The following is a 24,790-nucleotide window of genomic DNA, read 5'->3' as shown; positions in this document are numbered from 1 at the left end:
TCTGGCCCAGAACTTCAGGCTTATATCCAACTGCCTACATGACAACTTCACACGGATGTACTATAAATATCTTAAACATACACTATTCAAAACTTAACTTCTGATTTCTTCTGTCAAACCTACCTCAACCAGTCTTCCTCTATTCAATTGATGCCAATTCCATCCTACCAGTTACACATAATTTGGCTTCCTGTTGCAATCTGACTCCACCTTATACAATTTTCCTCGTTATGTTTCAGCTTCACTGGCCTGCTTTTTATGTACTTTTTAACCCTCAGACAGACTCCCACTGAACAGCCTTGGCACTAATTGTTTCCTCTGCTTGGAATATTTGTCCTACAGATATCCATATGGTAAACTCCCTCACTGTTTTCAAGTCTTTGCTTAAATGCAATTTTCTCAATGAAGTACACTTTTAATATACAGTGGAACTTCACAGCCATTGATCATTATTGCCTAGGTTCATTATTTCATTAGTGGTTTCAGATAGTTGTATTTTATTGTGTGTGGGTGTGTGGGGTTTTGTTTTGGTCTTGTTTTTTGGTTTTTTTTTCCGTGGAGATGGGTTTTTGCCATGTTGCCCAGGCTGGTCTCAAACTCCTGAGCTCCAGTGATCGGCCCACCCCAGGTTCCCAAAGTACTGGGGTTACAGGTGTGAGCCATGGCATCTGGATTCACTTTCTTCTTATAAACTATATGATTTATTACATATTGGGTTTATTTTTTGTAAAGTCTAAGAATATAAAATTACATGAGGGGAGGGATTTTAGTCTTTTCTGTTCAGTCTCATACATCACAAGTACATAGAACAGTCTCTGGTGTAGTAGGCATTCAATAAATATTTGTTAGTGAAAATATATGGATTATGTCTTTTATGTTTGTTTTTATCAATTATTCCATGTGCTTAGGTCATGAAGACAGTCCTCTTTTCTTCTAATTGCATTACATTTTTGCCTTTCACATTTACTTCATAATCTATATGGAATTGATTTTGTGTATGGAGTAAAGTAAGAATGTAATTTCATTGTCCACATCTCTTCATTTCTACAGAATAAAACCCAAAACTATTAGCATAACATTCCTGGGACTTCATGATCCAGATCCACTTTCTCTCTGCTGGGTTATCTCTAACTGCCACCCTCTGAAGTGTTGACTCAACTACACCAAACTACTGACAATTTTTGAGAACATGAAATTGTTAAAAAGTAAAATCTATATTTGTGGACAATATAACTGTATCCTAGAAAATCCCCAAAAAAGTCATTTGAAAAACAGTTAATAAGCATTTAGAACAATTGTTAAAATGTTTGCATCTTTTTTTTTCAGAGATGGAGTCTCACTCTATTACCCAGGCTGGAGTGCTGTGGCACGATCTCAGCTCTCTGCAACCTCTGCCTCCAGGGTTGTAGCAATTCTCTTGCCTCAGCCTCCCAAGTAGCTGGGCTTACAGGTGCATGCTGCCATGCCCGGCTAATTTTTTGTATTTTAGTAGAGACAGGGTTTCACCATGTTGCCCAGGTTGGTCTCAAACTCTTGAGCTCAGGTAATCCAAGCACCTTGGCCTCCCAAAGTGCTAAGATTACAGGCATGAGCCACTGTGCCCAGCTCTATCTATTAAAATGATTGTAAAGAGATCAAATTATGTGAGACATGCTTATAATATTAATTGATAAAAACAGAATTTTAAATTATATCTACCATATGCTCTAATCAAAAATTTTAAAAACTTAAATATGAAATAAATATTAAAGAAGTATTAAAATGTTAACATTAATGGCCATTATATTTGATAGGAAAAAATTTTTCCTACTTCCTAGTTTTATTTCATGCATGTAAGTTAGGTTTGTTTTTGTTTTTGTTTCTGTTTTTGTTTTTTTTGACATAGGGTCTTCCTCTAGAGTACAGTAATGCGATCATGGCTCACTGCAGCCTCAACCTCCCTGGCTGAAGCAATCCTCCCACCTTAGCCTCCCGAGTTGCTGAGACTACAAACACACACCACCATCCCCAGCTAATTTTTATATTTTTTGTGAAGATACGGTCTTGCTATGTTGCCCAGGCTGGTCTCGAACTCCTGGGTTCAAGCAGTTCTCCTACTTCAGCCTACCAAAGTGCTGGCATTACAGGTGTGAGCCACTGCACCTGGCCTTAGGTTAGTTTTTTAATGAAAAAAAATTTAAAGAAAAACATTTCATATTTGCATGCAAATACCAATGCAATTTATCCATGATAAGAGAAGTTCCACTAAATTTCAAATAAAGCCTTAAAGAATAGAGACTTTAGCTATACTTTTATATCAGTCATAACTACCAAAAAACTGAAATGTTTAATTTGGAATATTAAGTGTTTATGCCTAGAAAACACCTAGGTTCATTGTCACTGAGGTTATATGACTAAATAATAAAGAGATTGGGGGAACATTTATTAAATATTTTCTATGCCATACCTAGGCACTGTGCTAATTGCTTTAAATATATTATCTCATTTTTCATTTTAATCCTCAGAGTAACTCTATGATAGAGATCATCATTTGCAGAGGTAATTAAGAGCATAAACGCACGGCTTTTCATCTACATATAGTAAGTAGAACCAAGAATGTAGGTTTGCTGATGGGTCCTAAACAAAATTCTCAGGTAGTATCAGGTTCTATTTTAGAACTGAAAGTGCCCCTAAAGATTAGCTATCCCAATATGTCATAGATGAGGAATGTATTAGTCTGTTCGCACATATCTATAAAGATACTACCGAAGACTGTGTAATTTATAAACAAAGGAATTTTAATTGACTCAGTCTCTCATGGCTGGGGAGGCCTCAGGAAACTTACAATTATGGCAAAAGGCAAAGGAGAAGCAAGGATCATATTCACATGGCAGCAGGAGAGAGAAGTGCAAGCAAGGGAAATGCCAGACACTTATAAAACCATCAGATCTCATGAGAACTCATGCACTATCACGAGAACAGCATGAGGGAAACCACCCCCAGGATCCAATCATCTCCTCCCTGGACAAGGGGAATTACAATTTGAGATGAGATTTGGTGGGAACACAGAGCCAAACTATGTCAAGAAAAATTCAGTATTCCAGAGAGAAAAGGGGTTCATGATCATACAACTTGTTAAAGGTAATAACACCAATTCCAGAATTATTGTTTCATTATTCTTTCCATTATAGCATGCTTTGTTTCCTGGTCACTGAGTTTAAATCAAAATGATTGAATATTTGCCTTCAAAAATTACCCTGATAATGTGCTCTTCCCCAAATGGATTATTTTCAAAAAGGAATTTTTAAAAGCTCTCCTGTCCATTCACATAACTTGAACATTGGAGACTTTAAGGATATAAATACCTTGAGGCCACATACTGATGCACCATCTGCTTTGGGGAAATAAACACAATATATCCTCTTGAGGAAGCGGTACAGCTTTCAATATATAAATTTTCTATTAAAATGTTTATAAAGCAATTCTCCCTTTTGTTGCTACTAAATGAAAACACTGTATCATTTATTGAAAAATTCATTAAAGAATGCCACTCACAAAAAGATTCAATTAAGTATATGAAATTTATCCCACTGTGACCTGTATTGAGTTGTTTTTTAAGACAACGTAATCCCATTTTTATTCTAAGCTCCTCTCTGGAGGAAAAACTTGGATTTCATTAAGAAAAACAACTCTGCTCTCTCAATTAGAGTCCCACTGGAATTTGACTATGTGAACTGTCCTGAGTATAGGGTGGGAAAGAGACCACTCATACTCTATCTCACACACACACACAGCCTTCCTATAGTATCCTTTCTACATAAGATTAACCAGTGTTAATTTTTTTTGAAGAAATATCACAGCACTCATTTATTTTTCTCTATAAGCCCATTAAAGGTCATGCCCTCGTCCAAGTTTGATGTGCTGAAAATCATAACTAAATGCTCTCAGGCTTAAGCATTCCCACTGAAATTGTCCTCTCTCCTCTCTGATGATATAGAGCACCCATCTGTCTTTTGCATCGTAGACTCGTTCAGACAATCTAGTTAAACTTCTTTCCATGTGCAGAAATCCCCACTGCAGGAACAATAGGCCATCCATATTCTGCTTGAATGGCCTTAAATGATGAAAAACTCACTAGTATTTCCTGAGGCAATTGTGCATTGCAGGAGTAGCTTTAGCATGAGTTTCCTCCTGTATTGGTCAGGGAGTCTGATAATGTTTGTCTAAATGTCCCATGGGTTATTAGACATGACTACCTCCACAAGAGAGGCAATAATTAAACTGTGTGAGGATGGCAGTTTTGTTCTCTCATTAATTTCATTTACCCAGCACTTTCTACGTGTCTTCATGTTCTGTAGGACCTTAATCTTTATTTATTAAAAATACATACAGCAAAAATAAGGGCTTAGGCACTTGGGGTTGTAATTTTTTTCTCACTTACAAACTTTTTATTCCTGGTTAGGCATTTTTTAAGTGCTGAACTATAGACTGGTTTCACCAAAATCACCAGGAAATTATTATTTTTATTATTATTTTAATAGTAATAGTAGTAGTATTTTGAGATAGGGTCTCATTCTGTCACCCAGGCTGGCATGCAGTGGTGCGATCTTGGCTCACTGCAACCTCCACCTCCCAGTTCAAGCTCTTCTCCATGCCTCAGCTACCCCAGTAACTGGGATTACAGGTTTGCCACCACCCCTGCTAATTTTTGTATTTTTAGTAGAGACAGGGTTTCACCATGTTGGCCAGGCTTGTCTCAAACTCCTGTCCTCAAGTGATCTGCCTATCTCAGCCTCCCAAAGAGCCAGGATTGTAGGTGTGAGCCACTGCACCTGCCTGAAATTATTTCTTTAATCTTGGGTCCCACTCCTAAAGATCATGATTCAGAAAGTCTGGAGTAAAGCTTGGGAAATCACATTTAAAAACAAAACAAAACAAAAAAAAAACACCCTGTTCAACACATTCTGGTACATATCTTGGTACAATTTTAAGAACTACTGATCTAAATAACTCCTGAATCTCTAGGGTCTCTTTAGTATTCTACAACTGGGAACCGTTACTATGCTTATCAGTATTTAAACTCACTATGTACACTAATTGTGACTTCCACCCTACAACAATGAAAATATGCCTTTTCTATACCCTATATAGCAGGCTGGATTCCATGGAAACAGCCTTGGAGTCAGAGGTTAGCATTCAGGAAGTTTGTTTGGGAGTGATTGATAACTATGGGGTAAGGGAATGAAGCAGGATTGGGCAGAATGAGAAACTGGGCTGAGATGTCATCTCGAAAAGACCTCAGCTGACTCTCACAGGCAGTTTTGAAGCTGGACTAGCCCTTTGATGTTGTTCTGAGTTGGGACGGGGGATTGGGTCTCTCTACTAGGTATGGACCTGTCATTGGATGCAGGCTACCTCAGGAAGGGGCCATGATCTTTGCAAAGTGGTTTCTTCATCAGAGGGCAACCAATGGGGAAGTAAATTCCTTCAGTGCAGAAGGGGAATTTGGGTGCACTTTCCAACATCCACTTTACCCCCTTCATAGGAAAAAAGATGGCAAGAGTTAGACCCAAGCATTCTTCAGCAGAGAAAAGCTTTTAAGCCACCGAAAAGAGCACATTACTATCTCTCACTTCCTCCCAGTTCAAGCACTGGATGTTTATAGAATGAGTCACCACTAAAATGACACACGAATTTCTACACGGAATTATTTCTAATGCCTTAAATGGCACTTCTTAGGGCTCTTCATGCCTACAGTTTTGATAAATCAGAATAAATTGCTTTCAAACAACTGGTCTTTTCTGTTTATTGGGTCAAAAGATTCGTAGCTACTTGGGAGGCTGAGGAAGGAGGATCAATTGAGCTCAGGAGTTCAAGTCTGCAGTGAGCTATGATTAGTACCACTGTACTCCAGCCTAGGTAACAAAATAAGACCTGTCTCAAAAAAAGAAAAAAAAAACCACTGTCTCAAAAGTAAATAAAACAAAATATAAAATAAAATGGTCCCTGAATCCCATCTTCAGAATTGCTTATTCATAGATCTGGAGAGGAGCTAAGAAATCTGCGCTTTTAACAAACACCATGTTGTGGTTGTGACACAGGTAGCTCCCAGCCATATTTTGAGGAAAAAAACGAATTAAGAAAATCTTAAAACAATCAGTGAGTATATATAATACATATACTAAAATGAAACACATAATGTATGCACAAGCTTGCATTTTAAAGACTTCAGTGAGAAAGAGAGGATGTGGATGAAAATGAAATCTGTTTGGATCAAAGGAAGATCATGTGATGAAAATGATCTCTCCTGGGCCGGGCGCAGTGGCTCACGCCTGTAATCCCAGCACTGTGGGAGGCCGAGACGGGTGGATCATGAGGTCAAGAGATCGAGACCATCCTGGTCAACATGGTGAAACCCCGTCTCTACTAAAAATACAAAAAATTAGCTGGGCATGGTGGCGCGTGCCTGTAATCCCAGCGACTCAGGAGGCTGGGGCAGGAGAATTGCCTGAACCCGGGAGGCGGAGGTTGTGGTGAGCCGAGATCGCGCCATTGCACTCCAGCCTGGGTAACAAGAGCGAAACTCCGACTCAAAAAAAAAAAAAGAAAATGATCTCTCCTTATCTCTTCTTGCTGAGGTATTATTTTTCTTCTATACAGAAAAATAATACCTGCCCCAGGAAAAGAGGAAGAGAAGATACAAAAAGGATCTAGTTAGTTACCAAGAGCTGGTCACTGGTCATTATCAATACGTAATAGGCAACAGCTAAAAGTTGTAGCAACTCTTAAAATATCTGGGAAATAATGCACAGATCTAGGGATCTTCCACCATCAAAGACGTTTGGAAAGAGGAATTATTACATTTTTGCTCAATGCAGAACAAGAATCATAATCAGACTAGGCAAAGGCTGAGAACAGTTGAAGATTTGAGGTGTTGCTCTAATTGTTACCTTTGGAATATATATGTCATTAGTAGTCAATACTCTATATTAAAAGTAAATAATATTTGTTCCATACTAAAGTCTATTATTTTAGAAAAAGTATGACTAATATTATTATGTATACTGGCAACAAACAAATAGAAAATATAATTTAAAAAATAACATTTAAAAAGCATCAAAGGATCACCATGGCGGACAAGAGGCAGGACTAGATTGTAGCTCCAACTCGGACAGACAGAGAAGTGTGTGGAGGCTTGCATTGTGAATTTTAGCTCTGAAACAACTGCAAGAAAAAACTAGGAATCCCAAGAGGTCCCACAGATCCTCTACAGTAAGAGGACTGTTCTTCCAGGAGCCGGGAGACACCCCAAATACTGTGAGTGCCCAAGCCATGGAAGTGGGAAAGTGAGATCCTCTGCCCCTGAACACACACCCCTACTGGGGAAACTGAAGGTCTAGTTTGTGGGAGAAGTTTCTGACCTTACCTGGAGCTTAGTCCATTTAGAGAGCCAAGTGAAATACAGGGGCGAAAGAAGCAGTGGGAAACACCCTGGGAGTTTGCTGGGTCCCCAAGCAGGCCATTCTGGCCTGGCAACACAGGGATCCTTTGGGAGGGTGGCCAGAGGCACAGGGGAAAACAGCAGGGTGGGGGAAGAACCAAAACCCTTTGCTTTTGCAGCTGGGAGGTGGGTAGCCTGGAGCAAGTCCTTAAGTCCTGCTCACTCACTGCTTGGAAACAGACTTGGGGCTGGTAGGGCACACGATGGGAGCGAGACCTGCCCATCAGATTGCATGGGAGCTGGGTGAAGTCTGTGCTGATGGATTTCCCCTACTTCCCTGACAACCTGCATGACTCAGCGGAGGTAACCATAATCCTTCTAGGTACATGACAGTGACCTGGGAATCTCAGCCCCTCCCCGCCAGCAGCCACAGCAAGACTTGCCCAAGGAGAGCCTGAGCTCAGACACACCTAGCCCTGCCCCTACCTGAAAGAGCTTCCCTACCCACCTTTGTAGCTGAAGACAAAGGGCATATACTCTTGGGAGTTCTAGGGCCCCACTCACCACCAGTTCCTTTCCATACTACAATAGATGATGCTCTGTGGAAAGTGTCACCTTCCAGCAGGAGGTCAACCAGCACAAATATAGGACATTAAGCCACCAAGGCTAAGAACTCTCACAGAGTCCATTTCATCCCCTGCCACCTCCACCAGAATAGGTGTGGGTATCCACAGCTGAAAGACCCACAGATGGTTCACATCACAGGACTCTGTGCAGACAACCCCCAGTAACGGCCCGGAGTCAAGTAGACTTGCTGGGTGGCTAGATCCAGAAGACAGATAACAATCACTGCAGCTCAGCTCACAGGAAACTACATCCATAGGAAAATGGGGGGAGTACTACATGAAGGGAACACCCCATGAGAAAAAAGAATCTGAACAACAGCCTTCAGTCCTCTACCTTCCCTATAACAGAGCCTACCCAAATGAGAAGGAACCAGAAAATCAACTCTGGTAATATGACAAAACAAGTCTCTTTAACACCCCCAACCCCGAAATCACACTAGCTCACCACCAATGGATCCAAAGCAAGAAGAAATCCCTGATTCTTGGCAACCAACAGAATGGGAAAAAATTTTTGCAGTTTACCCATTGATAAAGGGCTAATATCCAGAATTTACAAAGAACTAAAACAGATTTACAAGAAAAAAACAAGCCCATTCAAAAGTGGGTGAAGGATATGAACAGACACTTTACAAAAGAAGACATATATGAGGCCAACAAACATATGAAAAAATGCTCATCATCACTGGTCATTAGAGAAATGCAAATCAAAACTACATTGAGATACCATCTCACGCCAGTTAGAATGGCGATCATTAAAAAATCTGGAGACAACAGATGCTGAAGAGGATGTGGAGAAATAGGAAAACTTTTACACTGTTGGTGGGAGTGCAAATTAGTTCGATCATTGTGGAAGACAGTGTGGTGATTCCTCAAGGACCTAGAAACAGAAATTCCATTTGGCCCAGCAATCCCATTACTGGATATATATCCAAAGGATTATAAATTGTTCTACTATAAGGACACATGCACACGAATGTTCCTTGCAGCACAGTTTACAATAGCAAAGACCTGGAACCAACCCAAATGCCCATCGATGATAGACTGGGCAGGGAAAATGTGGCATATATACACCATGGAATACTATGAAGCCATCAAAAATGATGAGTTCATGTCCTTTGTAGGGACATGGATGAACCTGGAAACCATCATTCTCAGCAAACTGACACAAGAGCAGAAAATCAAACACCACATGTTCTCACTCACAGGCAGGTGTTGAACAATGAGAACACATGGACACAGGGAGGGGAGCACTACACACTGGGTCTCTTGGGGGTAATAGAGGAGGGACAGCGGGGGGTGGAAAGTTAGGGGGGATAGCATGGGGAGAAATGCCAGATATAGGTGAAGGGGAGGAAGGCAGCAAATCACACCACCACATGTGTACCTATGCAACAATCTTGCATGTTCTTCGCATGTACCCCAAAACCTAAAATGCAACAACAAAAAAAAGGGAAATCCCTGATTCACCTGATAAATAATTCAGGAGGTTATTAAGCTAATCAGGGAGGCACCAGAGAAAGGTGAAGCCCAATGCAAGGAAATCCAAAAAATGATACAAGAAATGAAGGGAGAAATATCCAAGAAAATAGCAAAACAAAAAACTATAAAAACTTCAGGAAACATTGGACATACTTAGAGAAAATGCAAAATGCTCTGGAAAGTCTCAGTTATAGAACTGAGCAAGTAGAAGAAGGAAATTCAGAGCTCAAAGACAAGGTCTTCAAATTAACCCAATTCAACAAAGACAAAGAAAAAAGAATAAGAAAATATAAACAAAGCCTCCAAGAAGTCTGAGATTATGTTAAATGACCAGATCTAAGAATAAACAGTGTTCCTGAGAAAAAAGAGAAATCTAAAAATTTGGAAAACATATTTGCAGGGATAATTGAGGAAAAATTCCCCAGCCTTGCTAGAGATCTAGACATCCAAATACAAGAAGCATAAAGAACACCTTGGAAGTTCATCAAAAAAAGATCATTGCCTAGACACATTGTCATCAGGTTATCTAAAGTTAAGATGAAGGAAATCATCTTAAGTGAGACAAAAATACCAAGTAATCTATCAGATTAACAGCATACTTCTCAGGAGAAACTCTATGAGCTAGAAGTGATTGCGGCCCTATATTCAGCCTCCTCAAACAAAACAATTATCAGCCAAGAATTTTGTATCCAGCAAAACAAAGGATCATATATGAAGGAAAGATACAGTCATTTTCAGACAAACAAATGCTGAGAGAATTCACCACTACCAAGCCATCACTACAAGAACTGCTAAAAGGAGCTCTAAATCTTCAAACAAATCCTGGAAACACATCAAAATAGAACCTCTTTAAAGCAAAAATCACACGGGACCTATAAAACAAAAATACAAAGTTACAAAGCAAAAACAAAAAAAGGTACACAGGCAACAAATCGTACAATGAATGCAACAGCACCTCACATCTCAATACCAACATTGAATGTAAATGGCCTTAATGCTCCACTTAAAAGATACAGAACTACAGACTAGATAAGAACTCACCAACCAACTATCTGCTGATTTCAGGAGGCTCACCTAACACATAAGGACTCACATAAACTTAAAGGGATGGAAAAGAGCATTTAATGCAAATGGACACCAAAAGTGAGCAGGATCGCTATTCTTATATTAGACAAAATAAAAAAAAAAAAACTTTAAAACAACAGCAGTTAAAAAAGACAAAAAGGGACATCATACAACAGTAAAAGACCTTGTCCAACAAGAAAATATCACAATCCTAAATATATATGCACCTAACACTGGAGCTCCAAAATTTATGAAACAATTACTAGTAGACCTAAGAAATAAGAGAGACAGCAACACAATAGTAGTGGGGGACTTCAATATGACACTGACAGCACTAGACAGGTCATCAAGACAGAAAGTCAACAAAGAAACAATGGATTTAAACTTTGCCTTGGATCAAATGCACTTAACAGATATATACAGAACATTCCTTCCAACATCCACAGAATACACATTCTATTCAACAGCACATGGAACATTCTCCAAGATAGGTCATATGATAGGCCACAAAATGAGCCTCAGTAAAGCTAAGAAAATTGAAATTATATAAAACACTCTCTCAGACCACAGTGGAATAAAACTGGAAATCAGCTATAGAAGAAACCTTCAAAACAATGCAAGTACATGGAAATTAAATAAACTGCTCCTGAATGATCATTGGGTCAAAAACAAAATCAAAATGAAAATTTAAAAATTCTTCAAACTAAACGACAATAATGACATAACCTATCAAAAGCTCTGGGAATCAGCAAAGGAGGTGCTAAAAGGAAAGTTAATAGCCCTAAACACCTATATCAAAAAGACTGAAAGAGCACAAACTGATACTCTAAGGTCATACCTTGAGGAAATAGAGAAACAAGAACAAACCAAACCCAAACCCAGCAGAAGAAAAAAAAAATTAACCAAGATCAGAGCAGAGCTAAATGAAATTGAAATAAAAAAAAAAAAAGATACAAAAGATAAATCAAACAAAAAGCTGGTACTTTGAAAAGATAAATACAATTGGTATAACCAAGAAAAGAAGAGGAAAAAATCCAAATAACCTCAGTGAGAAACAAAACAGGAGACATTACAACTGACACCACTGAAATACTAAAGATCATTCAAGGATACTATGAGCACCTTTACCCACATAAACTAGAAAACCTAGAAGAGATGGATAAGTTCCTAGAAAAATACAACCCTCCTACCTTAAGTCAGGAAGAATTAAATACCCTGAGAAGCCTAATAACAAGCAGCAAGATTGAAATGGTAATTTAAAAATTACCAACAGAAAAAGTTCAAGACCAGATGGATTCACAGCAGAATTCTTCCAGACATTCAAAGAATAATTGGTACAAATCCTTTTGATACTATTCCACAAGATAAAGAGGGAAAGAGGGAACTCTCCCTAATTCATTCTATGAAGCCAGCATCACCCTAATACCAAAACTAGGAAAGGACATAACCAAAAAATAAAACTACAGACTGATATCCTTGATAAACATAGATGCTAAAATCCTTAACAAAATACTAGGTAACCAAATCAACAACATATTGAAAAGATAATTCACCATGATCAAGTGGGTTCATACCAGGTATGGAGGGATGGTTCAACATACACAAGTCAATAAATGTGATACACCATATAAACAGAATTAAAAACAAAAATCACATGATCATCTCAAAAGCAGAAAAAGCATTCAACAAAATTTAGCATTCCTTTATAATGAAAACTTTCAGCAAAATCAGCATACAAGGGACATACTCTATGTAATAAAAGCCATCTACGACAAACCCGCAGTCGCATACACTGAATGGGAGAAAGTTGAACATACTTCCTCAGAGAACTGGAACAATACAAGGATGCCCACTCTCACCGCTGTTCTTCAACATAGTACTGGAAGTCCTAGCCAGAACAATCAGACAAGAGAAAGAAATAAAGGGCATCCAAATCAGTAAAGAGGGAGTCAAACAGTCACTGTTTGCTGATGATAAGATCATTTACCTTGAAAACCCTAAGGACTTCTCTGGAAAGCTCCTAGAACTGATAAAAGAATTCAGCAAAGTTTCTAGATGCAAGATAAATGTACACAAATCAGTAGCTCTCCTATACACCAACAGCAATCAAGTGGAGAGACAAATCAAGAACTTAACTCCTTTTACAATAGCTGCAAAAACATAAAATACTTACAAATGTAACTAACCCAGGAGGTGAAAGACTGCTAAAAGGAAAACTACAAAACACTACTGAAAGAAATCACAGACAACACAAACAAATGGAAATACATCCCATGCTCATGGATGGTTAGAATCAATATTGTGAAAATGACCATACTGCCAAAAGCAATCTACAAACTCAAGGCAATCACCATCAAAATACCACCATCATTCTTCACAGTATTAGAAACAGCAATTCTAAAATTCATATGGAATCAAAAAAGAGCCTGCATAGCCAAAGCAAGACTAAGCAAAAAGAACAAATCTGAAGGCACCAGACTAACTGATTTCAAACTAAGCTATAAGGCCATAGTCACCAAAACAGTGTAGTACTAGTATTAAAATAGGAACATAGACCAATGGAACAGAATAGAGAACCCAGAAATAAACCCAAATACTTACAGCCAACTGATCTTTGAAAACAAACAAAAATATAAAGTTGAGAAAAGACACCGTTTTCAACAAATAGCTAGTCATATGTAGAAGAATGAAACTGGATCCTCATCTCTCACCTTACACAAAAATCAAATCAAGATGGATTAAGGACTTAAATCTAAGGCCTGAAACTATACAAATTCTAGAAGGTAACATTGGAAAAATTCTTCTAGACATTGTTGTAGGCAAGGATTTCATGACCAAGAGCCCAAAAGCAACTGCAATAAAAGCAAAGATAAATAGCTGGGACTTGGTTAAACTAAGGAGCTTCTGTACCATAATAGGAACAGTTAGCAGAGTCAACAGAAAACCCATAGAGTGGGAAAAAAATCTTCACAATCTACACATCTGGCAAAGGACTAATATCCAGAATCTACTACGAACTCAAACAAATCAGTAAGAAACAAACAATCCCATCAAAAAGTAGGCTAAGGACATGAATAGACAATTATCAAAAGAAGATATACGAATGGCCAACAAACATATGAAAAAATGCTCAAAATCACTAATGATTAGGGAAATGCAAATCAAAACCAAAATATGATACCATCTTACTCCTGCAAGAATGGCCATAATAAAAAAAGTCAAAAAACAGTAGATGTTGGGGTGGATGCAGTGATCAGACTATACTTTTACATTGCTGGTGGAAATGTAAACTAGTATAGTACTATGGAAACAGCGTGGAAATCCCTTAAAAAACTAAAAGTAGAAATAACATTTGATCCAGCAATCCCACTACTGGGTATCTAACCAGAGGAAAAGAAGTCATTATTCGAAAAAGACACTTGCACACGCATGTTTATAGCACACAATTTGCAATTGAAAAATCATGGAACCAACCCAAATGCCCATCAATCAATAAGTGAATAAAGAAACTATGGTATATATATATATATATATATACACCATGGAATACTACTCAGCCATAAAAAGGAAAGAATTCATGACATTTTCAGTGACCTGGTTGAGAATGGAGACTTATACAAAGCGAAGTAACTCAGGAATGGAAAATCAAACACCGTATGTTTTCACTAATATGTGGGAGCTAAGCTATGAAGACACAAAAGCATAAGAATGATACAATGGTCTTTGGGGACTTGGAGGAAAGGGTGAGAGGGGGCTGAGGGACAAAAAACTACAAATAGGGTACAGTGTATACCAAAAGCTTACAAAGAGCACCACTAAAGAACTTATGTAACCAAATATAACCTGTACACCAATAACCTATGGAAAAATAAATTTGAAAATACTGTTACAAAAACAGAAGATTGGGAAAAGACACAACTGACATACTCAAGTTTTTCTGCATCCCAGAATTGGTTGGGTAACCATACTGCTGTATGGTGCTTGATAGCACATTCATGACAGTTTTACTAAATACAAGTCACTTTATCACAAAAATAAATAAAAATTATTCTGTAATAAATCGAGTACTTAGAAATAAATCTAATGAGTGATGTGTAACATCTCTACTCTAAAAATTACAAAATGCTGGCTGAGCACAGTGGCTGTAATCCCAGCACTTTGGGAGGCCAAGGCCAGCAGATTGCTCGAGCCCAGGAGTTCAAGAACAGCCTGGGAAACATGGCAAAACCCAGTCTCTCCAAAACAAAAAACAAAAAATAGCCAGGCCTAGTGGCACACCTCTGTAGTCCTAGCTACTTGGGAGGCTGAGGGACTGAGGTAGGAGGATCAATTGAGCCCAGGAGGTTAAGATTGCAGGGAGAGATGATTGTGCCACTATACTCCAGCTTGGGTGACAGTGAAGACGCTGTCCCCCAAAAATAAACAAAATAAAAAAATACAAAAAATTATTAGGAGAGAGATATTGTATTCATAAATTAGAAGATCTGATATTATAAAAATATCATTTTCTCCCAAATTGATCTATAGATTCAATGCAATCCCAGTCCAAATCCCAGCTAAATATTTTTTAATGAATTTAACAAGCTGGCTCAAATATTTGTATAATAATACAAAGAATAGACAGTCTTTCACTTTCAGGTATCAAGACTTACTATATTGCTGCAGTAATTAAGAGAATTAGTGGAAGGATAGATATTAGTCAATGGAAAAGGAAAGAGTCCACTTGATGCATGATAAAAGTACACACAATGAGTTAGGAAAAGGATATTCTTTTTAGGCAGTGTGGCTGGGTCAACTGGATATGAATCAATTGGGTAAAACCACAGGTAAAAATATGAATGAATCTTGAGCTTCTGCCTCACATGATATGCAAATATCAGTCCAGATATACTGTAGATCTATCTACATGTGAAAGCTAAAACAACTGGGCTTCTTGGCACAGAAAGACAAATATCACATGTTCTCATTCATCTGTGGAAGCTATAACAGTGGATCCCATGGCAGTAGAGGGTAGAATGCTGGTTACCTGAGGCTGAAAAGGGAAGGGAGAAGCTGGGATGAAAAGAAGTTAGTTAATAGATACAAAAATGCAGTTCAATAATAGGAATAAGTTCTAACATTCAATAGTACAGTAGGGAAATCATAATTAACAATAATTTATTGTACATTCCAAAATAGCTAGAAGAGAATTATAATGTTCCCAACACAAATAAAAGATAAATGTTTGAGATGATGGATATCCCAATTGCCCTGATTATTACGTATTGTATACATGTATCAAAATATCATATGTACCCCAAAAATATGTATAACTATGTTTTTCAAGACAGGGTGTCACTCTGTTGCCCAGGCTGTAGTGCAGTGGTGCAATCTCAGTTTGCTGCAGCCTCAACCTCCCAGGATCCAGCAATCCTCCCACCTTAGCCTCCCAAGTAGCAAGGACTACAGGCATGCACCGTCATGCTCAGCTAAGTTTTGTATTTTTTGTAGAGATGGGGTTTCACCATGTTGAACTACTAAGCTCAAGTAATCTGCCCGCCTCAGCCTCTCAAAGTGCTGAGATTATAGGCATAAGCTACCACACCAGACTGTGTAATTATTATATATCAATTAAATTTTTTAAAAAAATAGTACTCCTGGAATAAATTATAAAAGAATATTTTAATAAAATGTATAAAACACGAGTTTTATAAAATTTATGAAAGATTTATTAAACAGAATTTAAAAGGCACTAACCATAAAAGAAACAAAAATTGATCAATTATATTACATTAAAATTAATAATGTCTGTTTATCAAAGACATTATTAAGAAGTGAAAAGTTAAGCCCCAGAGTGGAAGATGTTTGCAATACATCTTGCTGACAAAAGGCTCAGATTCAGAATACAAGAGAACTCCTAAAATCAATAAGAAAAATACAGACAATCCAACAGGAAAAACTGGGCAAGAAGCTTGAATAGACACTTTGCGAACGAGGATATCCAAAGGGTCAGTAAACATAGCTAAAGGCACTCAGCTTGTTCAACTGAAACCAGAATGAGATACCATGACCATCTGCCATTAACAGGAAAAATAAAAATGACAGTTCCAAGAGTTGACAAGGATAAAAAGCAAGTGAAATTCTCATAAAACTTCTTGGGAAAAAAACGATTCAGCAGTTTCCACTAAAGATGACTACCATATGCTTCAGCAGTTCTACTCCTTGGTAAGTACACATACACACACACACACACACACACACACAAAATTGTGTATCTATGTTCCCCAAAAAAATGTATAAAAATGTTTACAAAAACATTGTTAATATTAATGAAAATACTGTGGACTTTTCATACAACAGAGTAGTTAGTGCTATAGAGCCCTGAGGATGACACAGATTTGCTACATGCAACACCAGGAATAAATCTTACAGACACAATGTTCAGCTAACAGAGACAGACCAAAAAAGTATATCCTCTTTGGTTACGTTTATATAAATTCCAGAATCAGGAAAAATTATTCTACAGTTTAGAAGTCAGGGAAAGCCAGGTGCAGTGCTGACACTTGTAATCCCAGCACTTTGGGAGGCCGAGGTGGGTGGATCATCTGAGGTCAGGAGTTCGAGGCCAGCCTGACCAACATGGAGAAACCCCGTCTCTATTAAAAATACAAAATTAGCTGGGCATAGTGGCCCACATCTGTAATCCCAGCTACTTGGGAGACTGAGGCAGGAGAATTGCTTGAACCCAGGAGCTGGAGGTTGCAGTGAGTCAAGATCACGCCATTACACTCCAGCCTGGGCAACAAGAGCAAAACTCTGTCTTAAAAAAAAAAAAAAACGAAGAAGAAGTCAGCGCCATGGTTACATCTGGGGCTGTAAAGACTGGATAGTTATACCAGAATGGACTTTGGGCTTCTAATAATAGTGTATTTCTTTTTCAGGGTATTAGTAACTTCTTTTGTGGAAATTGATGAAACTATGTCCTGTGGTCTGTGCACTTTTCTGTATATGTGTTATACTTCAATAAACATGTATTTTTCTAAACATCCAAAGCATTTCACAAAAGAGAAACACCGATTTCCCTTTGCCTAAAACAAATGAGGGATCTCAAGCACCCCTAGCTCAGATATGAAGCCAACTAAACCACTGCACACTCACAAATGACAGATGTCTCCAGCTGCAATTTTCTAAGGCTATATATTCCCAAGTTTCAACTGCTCCACTTATGAGGATTTTTCCCACTCCCGCTGGTCTTTCTATTTTGTCATCCTCTTAGGTCTGAGTTTTGTTGTCTCTTTCCATACATGGTTCTGATGCTGATGAGATCAGACTTTGTTGGATCTCAGAAATTTATTTTCCATTTCTTAATTGCAATGGCAACCATAAAACAATTGCAGAAAGACGATTTGCCATCCAAATCTTTTAAAAAAAAAAAGGAAACAAAGAACAAAGAGAAAACAACGTCAATGCTAATCCATCTGCATTATTTGATCCCAGCATTCTCATTTTAAATTCCCATTGAATTTTATTGTATAATATTAGTGTTTTACAAAGAAACAAGATTTTATGAATTCCTACAAGTTGGAATCATAGATATTTATCCCTTTATTCTTGGATATTTCATTTCCAAGGTCAAAAACAGCATTAATTCAACTTCACATTTTACCAAATGTTATGTTGATGTTCCAAATCCCCCCGGCCCCAACTTTAATTCTTTTCCACTTTTGATTAGTCTATTCCATCAGAACCACAGCAACTGAAATTGCCCTAGAAGAAAGGAGAAAGAATTAGAATGTGGTTATTGACTTTTCCAAAGGTCATGGAAATGAATACATGAACAATCAGGTGATAAATAATTGCTGGGACAAAATGAGCAGTGCAAATGACTTCCTATTGGGATTTTTAAACTTTCTCTGTGATTAAGCTATGGTAAAGAGCAGTGTCTAGCAATTAGAATTTCTAATAAAGAATATGGCCTAAAAGATTTTTTAATTACTTTTATTGAGCTATCTAGACTTGACTCTATTTTTTACAATTGGTACAATTCGTCTATAAGAGCAAATTTGAGTCATCTTCCTTTAAAGACTATGTAATTCTGATACTAATTTTATCTTATATCAAGATAAAAACCTACATAAGGAGAACAAAATCTAATGTCACAACTTATACTTCCATTCAGAAAAATTTTAAAGAACATTTCTTAAAGTAGTGGTAAATAGTTAAATTTTCTTCCACTACTAAAAAGTCTTTACCAATAAAAATGTGCATACTTGTAATATATTCAGAATGCAACAAAATCATAAAATCATAGGTAAATAAAATATATATTTACCTTCCAACATCTGTTTTTATTACTGACAGTTGGGTAGGAAAACAATTTTGCAAGTCTGACTATTCCTTTAGAAAGCCCAATGACCCTAAAGTAATATTTTTCTTCCTCTAAGTGTTAGTAATTTCCATGGCAACTCTCCATCTGCTTTTCACTATTTTCACAGGCTTTTAAAATTAAGCTTACATATGTCCAAGTTCCAAGATTATCTTTGTGTTTCCATAAACCATATGGCTCTTTGACAAAGTTCATTACGCCAATAACATTAGAGAAATATTTAAATGTCACATCTGTTATGTAAAAAAAAAAAATTGATGTAAAATGCAAGTGAGGTTGGGATAGGAAGCACTATTTCTACAGATTGATTTGTAATCAATTTTTAAGCCAATGACTACACTCTTCTTCTTAGTTTCTAAATCAGAAAAATGAGTTAGATTCCAAGTAGAAAATATTCCATACAGAGTGTTCTTAAGTTTATCCAATACATAAAATCTATAGGAAATACCCAAGGTTCCCAATGTAACCGTTATATGAATTACAGTCTCCATTATATGAATTACACAAGTTTTACTAAGGATTATGTAAAATGGTAAGGTCTCTTTTATGCTACAGTTTGAATGTTTGCCCCTCCAAAACTCATGTTGCAATTTAATTGCTATTGTAACAGTATTAAAGAGGTGGGACCCTTCCAAAGTGATTAGGCCAGGAGAGTTCCAGGTGGAGTTGGTGCCATTATAAAAAGGCAAGGTCAGCCCCCTTTTGCTGTCTCTCATCTTCTCACCTTCCACCATGTGATCAAAAAGACCCTCCCAAGTAGCCAGCATCTTAATATTGTACTTCCCAGCCTCCAGAACTCTGAGCCAGTAAGTATCTGTTCATTATAAATTACCAAGTCTCAAGTATTCTGTTATAGCAGCACAATAGACTAAGGCATCTTTAAAAAAAAAATTTTACTAAAAGGCAGATGGGAGCTATGTGTCAAACGAGTTTGGAACTTCTTTTCCCACTTCCAAATACTTGTCATAATGTTAATAAAGAACAGCCTCAAAAATAATCAGAAGCATGAGAAGTGTCCTGTTTTGAAAAAAAATTAAACTTTCATCCAAGATTTATTATTTATTCTTCAGTCATATGTGACAGTAATCTCCTGCCGCAAGGTCTTTCAGAGAGGAAAAATTAACAGAAAGCTTAACCTTTGAGACTTTGGTCCTAGGAAAAACAATTGTCTTAATGGCTAGATTTTCTACAAAAAAAAAAAAAAAAAAAAATTAATTTTAAGAAGACTTTCTTAAAGATGCAAAAAATAACCTTCAATGGCATTGTCCAGTGGATTTGTTTTCTTCTTTTTTAAGTAGGTAGATCAGTCTTACATATAGAAAAGCCATATGTTGGATGACTTGAGTTGAGAAGAACATCCCTGTTATAATCTTATCCACCACTCTAACTCGCTCTTGAACCCCAAATCTCTACTGTTTGCTTTTATCAGTTTAGGTCATTGAAATTTCCTGAATACTCACATCTGAGAAAGGCAAACCATTAAACCTCAGCCCAGTTTATTTACATTTCCCCAGCAAAGAGTAGTACTCTGAGAAAATGGAATAAGTATGTTTCCCTAAGACAGGATGCTAGTGGCCAGGTGTGGTGGTTTATGCCTATAATCCCAGCACTTTGGGAGGCTGAGGCTGGTGGATCATGAGGTCAGGAGTGCAAGACCAGCCTGGCCAATATGGTGAAACCCTGTCTCTACTAAAAAAGTACAAAAATTAGCCAGGCATGGTGGCATGTGCCTGTAGTCCCTGAGAGGCTGAGGCAGAAGAATCGCTTGAACTTGGGAGGCAGAAATTGCACTTAACCAAGATCACTCCACTGCACTCCAGCCTGGGCAACAGAGCAAGACCCTGTCTCAAAAAAAAAAAAAAAAAAAAAAAGACAGGATGTGTCCCCACTGGAGTTCTACCTAGTGAGAGCAGACTGGAGTAAGCAACTTCAGAAAAAGACCTTTTAAAAGTTGGGCAGGGAGCGTGTCATGAGCACATTAATTATCTGGAACAGGCCCAAACATGAAATGACAAAGTAAGTCAAGTTGAACTTCTCTGAGTTTGTTCAAACTCAAAGGAGGCATGCCTTAATGCAGTGATGTTTAACTTTGTTTGGATCACAGATTCCTTCCAGAATGTGATAGAAAGCTACAGATATTGTCCCCAAAATTTTCCCTTAAGGCATGGCTATAATTCATATGGTAGCATGTGACAGGATTTCCTTCTTTGTATGGATGAATAATATTCCATTGCATGCATGTGTTAAATTTTCTTTATTCGGTCATCAATCAATAGAGATTAAGGCTTTTGTGAGTAATGCTGCAATGAAGATGGGAATTCAAATACCTCTTCCAGATCTTGATTTCAGTTCTTTTGGATAAAGAACCAGAAATGGGGATGTGGGATGATAGTTCTATTTTTTAATTTTTTGAAGAATCTCCATACTGTTTTCCACAAAAGTGGACATCATGCTGTGTGAAATCAGCCAGTCACAGAAGGACAATACTGCATGATTTCATTTATACAAGGTTTTTAAAGTAGTCGAACTCATACGGAAAAAGAAGTAGAATGGTGGTTGCAGAAGCTGGAGGGAGGTGGCAGCAGGAAGTTGCTATTCAATGGGTATAAAGCTTCAGTCATACAAGATGATAAAGTTCTAAATAGCTGCTGTACAACATTATGCTTATAGTTAAAATTTTGTTAAGAGTATGGATCTCATGTTATATGTATTTTTTCACAAAAAATGTGGTTATAATATTTGCATTAACTTTATGCAGTTCAAGATCTTTCTGATGCACCCGATTAAGAATCTTTGACCCAGAGGATCCCTAGAACACAAGGAGGTTCTCTGTCCCATGATGAAGCTGGCAGACAGCACTCATCTGAGGAAACAGGACCTCTCCAGAAAGTCGGAATGGTGGCACTAACCCTCCATTGTAACCAGCAGGATCTCTTATCTGATGCAATTCAGAAGAGCTATTGCTATTGCATTTTTTTATTTAAAAATATTAGAGTGTTTAAAAGTATTAGAGTATCTGTAATCTTGTCAGTTATCAATTCCCATTCTTCCTTCTATGTCAATGGTATAGAGGGTATCTGTATCAGCTGTTTAGAATTATTTAAAGCAACTGTGACATCAGAAATAATATACCTTTACCCTTACTGATAAGAAAGATTTTTTTTTAAGTGGAAGGGAAGGAGGGAGGAAGGAAAAAGGAGAGTTAACATCTTAGTAGTGAATATGTTCCATCTGTACATAATTGATTGATGTATATATACATTTATACACATATAAACTATATAGGTATAGTCAATATATATACTTAAACATATAAGCATACTGATATACATACTATGCATATTATTACATATTATATACAGTACATTATATATATTATTACTACATATATAATATGCATAGTACATCATGTATATTATTATTATATATTATACATAGTACATTATGTATATTATTGTACATAGTATGTATGTCCATATGTATATTTCTAATTAGAAAATATATAACCAGAGAGATCGTTGTCAGGTTCTTAGGCAAAACTACTTCTGAAGCTAATTAAAAATGAGGATTGTAGAAGTAGATGTAAAGATTCAAAGAAGTAGAAATCAAATCAGTATTTTGTGAAACTTTACTCTTCATCTTGAATCTGCTGGAGTGGCAATCAAAGGTTCTTTATGTGCTTAAGATAAAGTCTTACCCTTGGTGTCTCAAACCTGTAATCCCAGCACTTTGGGAGGCCAACGCAGGCAGATCATGAGGTCGGGAGGTCAAGACCATCCTGGCTAACATGGTGAAACCCCATCTCTACTAAAAATACAAAAAATTAGCCAGGAATGGTGGCACGTGCCTGTAGTCCTACTTACTCTGGAGGCTGAGGCAGGAGAATCACTTGAACTCAGGAGACAGAGGTTGCAGTGAGCTGACATCGTGCCATTGCACTCTAGCCTGGGCAACAGAGAGAGAGACTGTCTCAAAAAAAAAATTTTTTTTTTTAAAGTTATATCCTAACACACAATTCCATGTGGAATTATCAAGCAATCCAAATGTCAGAATTCAGACAATTCTTAATGGAAACCTAAAAAGAAACATAAAGAAAAGTATCCTAATCTTCAATTAAAAGTAAAATATGTAAGTTTTTCTTAAAGAAAATCTTTTCTAACCACCTACTCTCTCTGTCCCACGTTTCATTTATAAAATTCACTTCTCCTCTTGCCATCACGGAAAACTCCAGATTATCTATCCACTGCCTTTGACCATGCTGCTCTCTCGCTGTTCATAGAACTCTGCCATCTTGAGGTCCTTTCATTCCTTTTTCTGGACTAATCAGTGCTATTGATTTGAAAGATTCACCAAACACTTTTTGAGTGGTCCTGGAGATCCTGAGTTGTGATATACTGTTTACTGTTTTTTCAAAAAAAATTTTATTTTAAGGTCTCCATAGTATTGTTTTCTAATTTTCATTTCTGCTCCTACTCCTTCCCCTTCGTCCCATACCCCACCACACTAGGCTTAGCCACCTCATTCTCCATAGTATTTATGCAGCTCGTATATACATTTATCCTGGCATTTATGGCACCAAAATCTCCCCAAACTTTAATATATTCTCTCAGATAATTAGTTTCCTAGAATATTACAAGCTAGCATATCTGGTCTTCCAGCCCCACCCACTCTCTCTCTCTACACACACACACGCACACACACCCCACCCACTCTCCACACACACACGTTTGCATTATCCCCGTACAATTTCTAAAATATAATACAAACGCCTTCAAAATAGGCTTAGATTAACTTATATAGCACCTATAAGTGTTAGACTCTGTTGGCTTTAAATATCGTTATCATTTCATCAACTTCCAAGGTAGTTTTTATTCCCATTTTGGAGTTCAGGAAACTGAAGCACAGAAATCTAGGTAAATTTCTCAAGTCCCACAACTGGTGGGTGACAAAGCCAGGACACAAGCCAGGCCATTGGACTCCATAAGAGAGGGACATCTGGCTCTTTCCTCTCATTGATCCTATGTAGTAGTATCTTCTACAGAGTCTCCCAGATTGATCCTTCTCAGTTCCCACTGCCAAATCCAGGCCCTTACCATAAAACTAGTCTCCCCACTTAATATCTCACCCACCACAGGCACCTCCAGAAAAAAATCTTCACATACACTATGATCATCACATTGTCCCCTAATTAAGAAGCCCTATTATTTATCAGATTATATCCAGATATCCAGGTTTCTTCTGCTGAAAGTTGGGCTCTCTGTCCCCTGGGTTTCTACAGCATTTTTATACCTACTGTACAACTGTCTGTTTGTTTTACACTGGGGACACAGGGCAGACATTAAAACTTAAAGCTAGAAAATAATCTCTTGCTATCATGTGCTACTTCCTGGACATATTAGGGTGGGGATTAGGCCCCCAAGGCCTAAGGCAGACACATCTGTTTTACACAGGGACACAGAGTTCCTTGCCATCAAGGAACTTACAGTCCAGTAAGAGAAAGTGGACACTTAAATAATAATGTAAAAGAGTGTCTAAGTCCATTTTCTGTTGCTTATAACAGGATATCTTAAATTGGGCAATTTATAAAGAAAAGAAATTTCTTACATTTATGGCGTCTGAGTCCAAGGTTGAGGGGCCACATCTGGTGAGGGCTTTCTCGCTAGTAGGGACTCTCTGCAGAGTCCCGAGGGAGCAAAGGGTATATCACTTGATGATGAGCAAGGCTCAAGTCTCACTGCCTCGTCTTATAAAGCCACCAGTCCTACTCCCATGATAACCCATCATTCATTATTCCACTAATCTACTAATGGATTCATCCATACACAAAGGCAGAAC

The 24,790-nt window shown here is 37.6% G+C and overlaps 1 long non-coding RNA gene across 1 annotated transcript in view; it reads right to left on the bottom strand.

Annotated features, from left to right (window-relative positions):
* LOC116533878 overlaps positions 1-24,790 on the bottom strand; it is a 47,191-nt gene that overhangs the window by 19,740 nt on the left and 2,661 nt on the right. Inside the window, exon 2 of the long non-coding RNA XR_004261489.1 lies at positions 17,728-17,988. This is a non-coding gene — a long non-coding RNA (uncharacterized LOC116533878). The remainder of the gene's footprint in view (positions 1-17,727; positions 17,989-24,790) is intronic.

The sequence above is a fragment of the Sapajus apella genome, unplaced genomic scaffold (genome assembly GCF_009761245.1).
Source record: "Sapajus apella isolate SASKATOON/1434 unplaced genomic scaffold, GSC_monkey_1.0 scaffold84, whole genome shotgun sequence".
NCBI lineage: Eukaryota > Metazoa > Chordata > Mammalia > Primates > Cebidae > Sapajus > Sapajus apella.
The sequence above is the reverse complement of the archived record's forward strand: the minus strand, read 5'-3'. Positions and strand labels throughout refer to the sequence as shown.